The 10,635-nt window shown below is 38.8% G+C and overlaps 1 non-coding gene across 1 annotated transcript; it reads left to right on the top strand.

Moving 5' to 3' along the window:
* The first annotated feature begins 157 nt into the window (after nucleotides 1–157).
* LOC113955337 lies at nucleotides 158–349 on the top strand. Its single transcript, XR_003530499.1, has one exon. It is a non-coding gene; the product is annotated as a U2 spliceosomal RNA (small nuclear RNA).
* Nucleotides 350–10,635: the final 10,286 nt, after the last annotated feature.

The raw sequence follows: 10,635 nt of genomic DNA, 5'->3' as shown, positions 1-10,635 counted from the left end.
ACTCGAATAAAGAAAATCGGTTTTATACGTCAATAATAATCGGATAATTTTTTAATCAGCAGTTTTGCGTATGCCAGTAATGACCAGAGGGTTCCTGTGTAGGCGTGAGACAGCCTGGTTGTGTTGCCAAATAAAAGATAGGGGTGCTGGTTAGAGCATCACTTTGTGGCCTTTTGGCTAAGATCAAGTGCTCTTCTCGGTATTGGTTCTTACCAATTTAATATCTGATGTGTCCTTGATGAGAGGACTTTATATTAAATGGATTTTTGGGCACGGGAGTTGGACCCAGAGGTTGTTCCCGCTGCTCAGCACATCATCACGGTGTTGTAGTGCCTCCGGGACACTTTTTTCAGGACAAGAGGTCACAGTCTTAAGCTGCACCAGAGGAAGTTTAAATTAGACATTAGGAACAAGTTCTTTACAGAGAGAGTGACTGGGCATTGGAATGGGCTGCCCAGGGAGGTGGTGGAGTCACCATCCCTGGAGATGATTAAGAGACTGGGTGTGGAACTTAGTGCTATGGTCTAGTTGACAAGGTGGTGTTGGGTCAGGTATTGCTATTTTTGTTCAATGCTGACCTCAACCCTAAGAAGAAGACATAATGATTACTTAATTACTTCTGCTAATTTAAATGTTTCTTATTTTGCTACAGGTCACTTTTTCTAGCATTGCAGAATGCACAGCGTCCTCATCGTAGATGCAAGTGGAGGGTCAGATTCTGAAATGAGATGTGCTTTGCCAAAGTCGGCCCTTAACTGCAGTATTTCATAAAATCACAGAACAGTTGTGGTTGGAAGAGACTTTAAAGATCATCTGGTTCCAACCCCCTACCATGGCCAGGGACACCTTCCTCTGGACCAGGTTGCTCCAAGCCCTGGCCAACCTGCTCTTGAACACTTCCAGTGGTGCAGCATCCACAGCTTCCCTGGGCAACCTGTGCCAGTGCCTCACCGCCCTCATAGTGAAGAAGTTTTTTCTAGTAACTGAACTAGAATCCAGTATTTAGAGGCTAGATTAAGCAAGTCTAAGACAAAGTTGATGCTGCGATAACAATTTGTCTCCTTTAATCCAGCAGCAAGAGTTGCAGTTGCAGGCACACCACTTTCAGATACCAACAGCAAAAACTGTGCTCATTTTACATTGTTCTGTGAATGTGTTTTTGTGGCTTTTACAGCAGATTTTGGACATGATGGAGTCTAAAATAGTGTGTTGTATTACTTGAATGCCTTGCATATGCAGACATAGAATATGATATCCCAGGAAATGTTAGTCACAGAAAAAGGTTAAATAGGATTTCAAACCACCAAGTTTCACATCCCATAAAGGACAGCCTAAATACAGTAAATTCAAACAGTTGCATCTGAGTCATGCCCATAAATCATATATAAGCTACAACACTTTCAGTTTTAAGCTATGTGGAATCTACCATGTCCTTTGGGGATTTTTTCAGTGGTTAGCAGCTCTTAAAATGCATGTCTTCCTCATATCTTGAATTTATGTAGCTCTTATCCCAACTGCAGAACCCAAAAGAGCTTTTCCTGGAGGATTAGAGAGGCCTTTGTTTATGCAAAACATTTTCTGTTTGTTGTATATAGTTGTAGTACTTGTAGACTAGTTGTATAATTACATTTTTTTAAAAGGGGGTTGGAAGTGATGTCCTAAAGCCAATTAGTTCCCATTTTAGCCCAAAATATCATCAACTCCACTGTTGTAATTCCTGGAGATATCTGTTTAGTGTCTAGTTGCAACAGATGGTGATTCCAAAACCTTCATATGCACCGTGTTCTACTGCTTCACTATTCTCACTGCCAAAAAAAGGTTTTTCTTGTGCTTCATCTGAATTTCCTGAGCTGCAATCTCAGTCTGTTACTTCTTGTTTCACTCCTCACAGACATGAAGATGAGTTTATTCCACATTTCTTCTTAACTATTTGAAAGCTGCTATCATGTTTCCTTTCAACTTCTCTCCTGTAGACAAGATCCATCTGAACTTTACATCATAAATTCATACTTCTAAGGGCTCCAAATCACTCTTACAGTGTATTTCTAAAACCTTTTAACATTTTATTTGAATACTGTGACTGTCAAGCCTCACAAGAGAGAATGCAGCAGCATGCAGAAGAATCTGGGAAGTTCCAGAGCATTCTTGAAGCTACTGTGGTTAGGGAAATCTAATCTTTATACTCTTCCTTATTACAATGATTATTCACTCAGTGCTTACATTCTGGGCATTTCCATCCTTCCTTCTCTCCTTATCTCAACATCTGGGCTTCATTCCTGAGACCTTTTGGGTTCTCCACCACTTCCTTTGGCTCAACAGCTCTTTGCTCACTGTAGTGTTCTCAGAAATTCACAATTTAGCTAAAGAAGATCAGATTTTCATGGAAATTGAAAAATAGTCCCTAGACTCATATATATACTCCATACTCCTTCTCTTCCAAAGCCAAAAGCAAACAGCTAATATTATAGACTGGATCATCTTACCACTTTCCTACTGGGGAATGACACAAACATGAGGAAAGACTGAAAGATTTACTGCATAGCAAAGAAAACCTTGCCTACCATATTTTTTATGTAATATTGCAGTTAGTTCAGGCTTTATAAACATAGACACAGAAACCAGAAAATTATCATTATTGTGATACTCATTTTTAGCAGCCCTCAGTATATATGATCTTTGCTGGACTAGGTAATCTCCAGAGATCTCTTCCAATCACAATGTTTCTGTGATACAAAGGGATCACTGTACTTTTTTTTCACCTTAGAGTAATGAATTGTTGATCTGACAGGTTGAACAAACCCTGCATTCTAGACATAAATAGCAGCAACAATCCACTAAAAGTTTTTTTATGCATTAAAAAAAAGCAAACCCAAATTTTTAAATTGTATAAAAATGTAAAAAACAAAGGTTATCTCTATAAACAAATTAAATTTCAAATCAAATATACAAAAGATGATGACTGCCCTTGAAGACACAATATTATCTTTTTAATAAATGAATAATCCATTGCTGATTATGGATAATGATGATTCAGTTTTATGAATGAAATTATTGCTTCATTTTACCAAAGAATAACACAAAACTGTCAGAATTTTAATACCTTCAAAAGAAGACAAGAAATTACTTTAGAGTATGCATGAAAATGATTGTGTTATGAAAAGAAGCCATCAACCTCCTAATGGACTAATGCATACTGGAATGTAGTAAGGCACTTTGCTCAATATTTACTTCCAGAGAAAATTTCACATTGTCTCATTCTTCCCCAGTCCAGAATCCAATAGAACTACATACTTTATGCAGGACAGCATCTGAAGCACTTTGACAATTACCATTAGCCTGAAGCAGGTGGCTAAACTAAACAAAATAAGCCTTCATTTTACCTTTGAAAAAAGGTTAGTGAACAACGAACACATTTCACATTTGCCCTACCTTAAATCATACGCTTCCCACTGCTGTAACAAAGTGTTTCCCACTGTAAGTAAGGATCAGGTTCATGACACCCAAGGAACATGAATGTACAGAAGTCTTTGGGACCTGATGAGATGCATCCCAGAGTCCTGAGGGAACTGGCTGATGTGGTTGCCAGACCACTGTCCATGATAGTTGAAAAGTCCTGGCAGTCAGGTGAAGTCCCAGGTGATTGGCAAAAGGGAAACCTTGCATTCATCTTTAAAAAGGTTAGAAAGGAGGCCTCTGGGAATTAGAGACCTGTCAGCCTCACCTCTGAGCCTGGGAAGATCATGGAACAGATCCTCCTAGAAGCCCTGCTGAGGCACATGGAGAACAGGGAGATGATTTGAGACAGCCAGCATGGCTTCACCAAAGGCAAATCCTGCCTGACCAACCCAGTGGCCTTCTATGATGGGGCGATACATGAATGGACAAGGGAAGGGCTACAGATATTTTCTGTCTGGACTTCTGTACAGCCTTTGACATTCTTCTTTCTAAATTGGAGAGAGGTGGATTTGATGGGTGGACTGTTAGATGGATAAGAAATTGCTTGGACAGTTGCATCCAGAGGGTAGTGGTCCACAGCTCAGAGTCCCGATGGACATCAGTGATAGGTGTTGTCCCTCAGGGGTCCATACTGGGACCAGTGTTATTTAATATCTTCATCAATGACACACACAAAGGAATCAAGTGCACCCTCAGTAGATTTGCAGATGACACCAAACTGAGTGGTGCAGTTGATACTCCAAAAGGATGGAATGCCATCCAGAGGGACCTGGATAAGCTCTAGAAGTGGGCCCATGTGAACCTCATGAGGTTTAACAAAACCAAGTGGAAGGTGCTGCACCTGGGTTGGGGCAATGCCTGGTATCAATCCAGGCTGGAGGATGAATGGATCAAGAACAGCCCTCTGGAGAAGGATTTTGGGGTGCTGATGGGTGGGAGGCTGAACATGAACCATCAATGTGCACTCACAGCAGAGATCTGATTGTGGCTTTCCAGTGCCTGAAGGGAGCCGACAGGAAAGATGGAGAGGGACTAATTACAAGGCCAGGTAGTGATGAGTGATGACAAGGGGGAATGACTTCAAACTGAAAAAAGGCAGGTTTAGGCTAGATATTAGGAGGAAATTTTTCCCTGTGAGGGTGGTGAGGCACTGGCATGGGTTGCCCAGGGAAGCTGTGGATGCCACATCCCTGGAAGTGTTCAAGGCCAGGTTGGATGGGGCTCTAGGCAACCTGGTGTAGTTGAAGGTGTCCCTGCCCATGGCAAGGGATTGGTACCAGATGATATTTGAAGTTCCTTACCACCCAAACCATTCTGTGAATCTATGGATTCTTTGTTGGTTTTTAATTTGTAAAGCTGTTTGGTTTTACAGAATTTTTATGAGTTTCATTCTTGACACATTGAAGCTACTTTGTGTAGCAATGCATTTAGTGTGTACTTACCATAAAAGCTATTTCCTGTTGTTCTGTAAAGTCAATTAGCTATTTACCAAATACCAAATTTCATGTCTGTGTGATTTCTTATTTCATTGTGGAGCATGAAAAATGGGAAATGTGAATCATACAAATTAGTGTCTGGACAAATACATCATGAACTTTACACACTTAGATTCTTTTCTAAGACAGTCTGGGGTGCACCTTTTGTTTATCTCACAGATATTTATTTGCCAGAGCCCCTCATTTTTTTCTGTGACAACTCATGCCCTTAGATATTTTCCATGATATCAGTTTCTCTGTGTGTCCTTTTTGGTTTTATTGTGTATGTAATATTTAGTTATTCTGTGTTCCAAGTGTAACAAAGAAGATGGATTTCCCCACTCCTTGTTTTTGTTCTTGTTTTTTTTTTTTTTTTTTGCCTGGTGTCCCTTATTACTCTTGTTCCAGGGTTATGATATTTTGTAAGACATTCCTGGAATCTCATCTAGGTCTTGAAATTAAGGAGAATCCCAAAGCTTCTGGCCAGCCATTGAATTAATTCAGCCCTTGAAGGATGCATTTGAGGTTGTATTGGAATAAATGTGTGTGCATTACTTAGAAATCACTCTTAATGGGATCTGCCAGAGGTTATAGTGTTTCCCAAATTGCGGGAATGGCATTCCCTGTATGCCAGTTTTGGTTAGGGATGGGAATGAGGATTGCAAATTCTCTGAAGTTGCAGCTGCAGTAAACAGAAATCTCTGCAAATAATTTTCATGGCAAGTGTATCCAATGCAAATGCTTGAATTACCAAAGAGTATGAAATTTTATTGCTGAGCAGAGAAGTTCTTTTATGACATAAATTTGTAAGAAATATAATTTTTGAGCTGGAAGCATCAGAGTTAACAACTGTTACAGTGCTCCAGATCTGTGTTATGAAGAATTATTGCCCCATGCAAATCTGTTACAAAATCCCTGTGTACATATGTGTTCATATATATGTATATAGAGCCAGGTGGGGATGCAAAAACAAAGGTCTAAAGTGATGTGACACTAATGGTTTTGAGTTTTTTAGAAGTTCACCAAGTCACAAGTTGTTTTGGTACTTAATGCTCCATCCTGTTAAATACTTCTTCCATTTTTTGGTCCACATTTGACGGGTTTTAACTTCAACTTGAAGACCCACTGAGCGTTAGAGCTCTCATTCATCTGTAAGTCTTTATGATTTTCTTTTGAGAAAATCTGTCTGTCATGCAATCGGTTGTTCAGGTTTACAACATGTAAACAGTTCCTCCTCACTAATGGAACTTTCTGATTTTTAGCTCTAAAGATACTTAGAAAGCTTTTTTCATTGCACGTGGTAGGGAGGCAAACCTAACAGCTCATTTGTGTTAATAAAAGCTTTTTGCTATGATTATGATTTGTGCTTATTTTTATTATGCCCAAAAGACACATCCTCTGTTCCTGTGGGGTAAATATCTTAAGGAAACTAAAAAATCTGCCAGACCTGTGCTCCCTCAGACATGATTTCCACTCCCTGTTCTCCAGAATTTGATGTTTTGCTTTCAGGAGGGTATTTTCATGTCTGTGTTCATTCCTGTTCGTTATTATGTGCACAGCTGAGTTTTCTGTGTTTTGTGGGATTTTCTCTGTGAACAGTGATTTGAATTCTCTGTGAACAGTGATTCTAATGGAGGATCATTGTCATCACTGTGTTTGTCTTAGACTCACTTGTGGTCAGTGTTGGCTAATGGACAGTGAATCATAACCAGAAGGTGCAACAAACTCTGTAATTAACAGTCATGATCTGTCTCTGTGAAAATCTTGACCTAAATTAAAGCATACAAAAAGATACTTTATTTGAAATTCAATAGAGTTTTTCATGAGTAGATGACATGATCTAGTTGAGCATGGTATGGTTTTGTTTTGCAATATCCATTCCTTAAAAATATGAAATGTTTTTCTCAGGCTTGGGTAATTTTCCTTTCAACTGTTACGGTTAAAATTACTGGAAGTTTTTAACCTGTAAGTAAAATGAGTTTTATTTTTCCATTGAACTTTTGATAAATGTGTGTGTTTTCTCTCTGTAAAATACTTTTTCACTCAAACTTCCTGCGCTTGAGTGAATAATGCATGGATAGGATATAGAATAGGTCAGTATGCAAATTTTGGGATTAAATTTACAGATGCATCAGTTGATGACAGTGACTTATTTGTTGGAAATTTATGTTCTATTCCCTCTTGTATCCACCTGGGATCTTGTATCCAACATGTAATTTTAGCCTATTTCACACATAATATCTTAGTAATAAAAATGTATCATGAAGTGAGAAGGAGCTTTTCAATGACGTGAATTTCAGATATCTCACTTATATCAGGGGTTCTGTGGTCACTGAGCTATTGAGGGAAAGGGTCAATCAAATTGGAAAAGGAGGTAAATTGTGCTGGATTTCTGAGGAACTGAAATAGCTGTCTCATTCCCAAAAATGGGAAAAATAGGAAGAGAAACCTTGTATGAACCCTTTTCCCTCTAAGAGAGAGGAACGTGTGAAGTGTCTGTTTTCCCACTGAACAGGAGACACAGATTTCCAGATTGTACCACAGAGCTTTTCTCAGTAGGGGGGAGCTGGTGCATGAGGCAGCTGGATAGAATTTGAGGATAAGAGGGTCATGCAGTGTGCAGGAACTGCCAATTGCCTTGATATCTTTAATGCCTGCATTTATCTGATCTGTAATTTAAAGCAGCAACTAATGTTTAGAGTTATGGCACTGTTACAAAATATATTTAAATATGCAAAAATCTGGGGTTTTTTCTGCTCTTGACATCTATATGCTCTTAGTCATTAAACTAATGGTGATGTGCTAATGCTACCAACGAAAAATATTTGTCTTGTGCTCCAGCAATAAGGATAAAAAAGAAGAAGGTTGTACTTTGCAGTTAATGGAAGAGAAAGATCCAAGTCAGGAACATGGTGACAAAATTAACAGTAATTTCTGTAATGAAGTTAATTTTCATAATTTCTATAATGATCATTGTCTTTTTGTTGTTAAACTTATCCTTTTTTTGCTCAATATCCTGAGGAATAATGGCTGAAAGCGGGAAGTAAACAACTTTGTTGCTATGAGACTGGTTTTCTGCCCCCTCCCCAGCACAAGAAAAGATACCTGTCTAAATGTTTTGGTGTTAGCAGTAAGTCCTAAACTGCTGCAGATAAAGATCTAGTTCTCTGTGCTCTCTCTTTTCAGATTGTAGATATTAGAGTGTGCAAAGAGGGCTCTGTTGGAGTCTGTCTTTACTCCCTGAGCCCCATTTTTCACAGGGACAGATGGATGGAGAAGATGCAGCAGAATAAATATGTGCAGGAAGAGAGCTTCTTTTCATTTCATAGTATTAGGTGGTGCATCCCTATAAATGTGGGTGCTTCTGACCATGGCAGTTACGGTGCCATTATAGTGATGCTTTAGTGATCTTTAAAATTGTGCTCTCTTAATTGAACTGATCTCAAGAACATTCTCTTGCTTACTGGAAAAAAAACTTACACTGCAACTTAAAATGTCTTATTGTTGCTTGCCCCACAGAACACTTGGGGTTTTATCTCTTTCAAAACCACTTTTAGTTTTTTCCTTCCCTGATGGTACCTATCAAGCAAAGTGTTTGATCACTGTTTGCCTGCATTAGGGCAGCCTGGCTTTTGAGGACAGCATAGTTCCTTCAGTAGAATTCTTCCAGCAAAACCCACAGTAACTCTTATCATCAGAAAAGATTCATATCCTACTCAATAAAGAAGAAAAAAAATTTAGTAATGGATTCTGTTAATGTAACTAAGAGAAATGCTCACCATCAGGGCTTGCCATTAATATGTGTTTGTGTTACTGTCCAATATCTGTTGCTAGCAGGCTTTATACAGTTATTTAAATAAATACAAGCAATTTCAGATCGAGGATAAATATTGTGGATTTATTTTGCTCAAAACAAGGCTTGCATTTTTTAATGGAATATATGGCACAGTGTGACATTAAATGTATTTTGAGCTCTGACCTTGTATAGAAGAGATAGTATATTTGACTTTCAGATTTTGTCTGTAAAAGATATAATAAACATACACCATAGCCTGGGAATAATAAAAAATAGAAATTCAGGAATGAAACACAGTAATATATAACTCTAATTTCTAACCAAAACTGTTACTAAAAGGTAAATTGGGTGCAAATATTTTAATGTATGCCTGAAATTCAGCTGGTTAAAACCTCAGAGTGACATTTGAAACAAGAAACCTTTTGCTTTCTTATATTTTACACCTATATTTCCAGTTGAACAAAAATCCCTCTTTGCTTTTCATAAATGTAACTATAATTTCAGCAGAAAGAAAATCATGGATTAATACTTAGGTGATTATTCTTCAAAGGTATCACCCAAGCACTTTTCCCATTTGTAAAATGTTGTCAGTGAGATCATTGTGGGATGATGGGGAGAGTTAAACCTAGATGGGATTCAGAATTTCAGGGTAAAAAGCAGCTGCAGCTCCCTGGACAGATTGAGGTCAAAATGCTCCCCAATACAATGTTAAACATCTGCTCAGAGGAACAGAACGGAGTGTGGAACCAAGTGGAGACTCTGTGACCCCCTCCATTCTAATCCCAGCAGAATGGGAGAACATTGTGGAACTGAGACCGTACAGTGCCTGTCTGACAAGGGAGAATCAAGATGTTCTGCTGCTGAAGCCAACAGCCACATCAAACCCCTTCCTCAGATGCCAAGCCACCACCACCCCCTCCCATTACGTAGACCAATCAGAAACCAAAGGTATTTCTGACTAGAGCCACTCAAACTCCACCCAAACACAAACAAAGTAGTATAAAAGTAGGTTGTGGACAGGGGAAGAGTGGGAGAAGACCTCCACTGAAACTGCTGGGATCGGTCAACGGGCTGAGTCCATCTTCTCTTCCCCCAGAGGGACGCCTTGGGTGAGAACTACACTCTACATGCATTAAATGCTGCTTTTAGAACTAAGGCTTTTGCTTGTGCTTACCCCATAGCATATTAGCAGATTGCTTTGTATCAGAGCTTGTACTTGCTTAATATCTGGATCAGTAGATTGCATTGTCACTGACAACCTTTGAACCTTATTAAGCTGTCCCAAATTGTATTAATAAAAAGTGTTATTCCCTAAACTGTTAAGTCCTTGTAGTTGCAGGGAGCAGAAAACACCTTGGCAGGACCCGCTGAGGTCTGAAATGCTTTTCTCACAAAAGTGCTGGAGGGTGATTTTTTTCAAGCTGTTTAGGTAATGCACAGTCCAGCCTCTTGCACACATTTTTGATTTTGGAAGTAATGAGTGATTATATAATAGCATATTGTATTACATACTATATTACTGTTTTGATATTGTGAATACCTTTGTGCATTACATTTGTTAAAAAACAAACCAAACCAAACAATGGTCCCCCCAAAAGAACCTCAAAAAAACCCCAGTGGTAGATATTTATCCAAATAATCCAAGCAAAAAGGTTTCTTGGGTTCGGGTTAGGAGTGGGAAGTGGAGAATGGGGGACAAAGTGGTAGATGGAAGAAATGACCATGTATTTTGGAAACAGCAGTAGTCCTCTAAAATGTCCAAGTTTGATTTTATAAAGGACTAAAATCTGTTAAGTCTGCTGATAATTATTGAGACGGATAACTATTGAGGTAATTATTGAAGTATTTACTCTTTATGAAAACTGAGTAGGTGATAGCTGTAGCTTTTGGCAAGATATTGTACAGTAC

Source organism: Corapipo altera, unplaced genomic scaffold, assembly GCF_003945725.1.
Source record: "Corapipo altera isolate COAL_440 unplaced genomic scaffold, ASM394572v1 126, whole genome shotgun sequence".
Classification (NCBI taxonomy): Eukaryota; Metazoa; Chordata; class Aves; order Passeriformes; family Pipridae; genus Corapipo; species Corapipo altera.
Note: the sequence above shows the minus strand (reverse complement) of the source record. Positions and strands in the feature narration are given on the sequence as shown.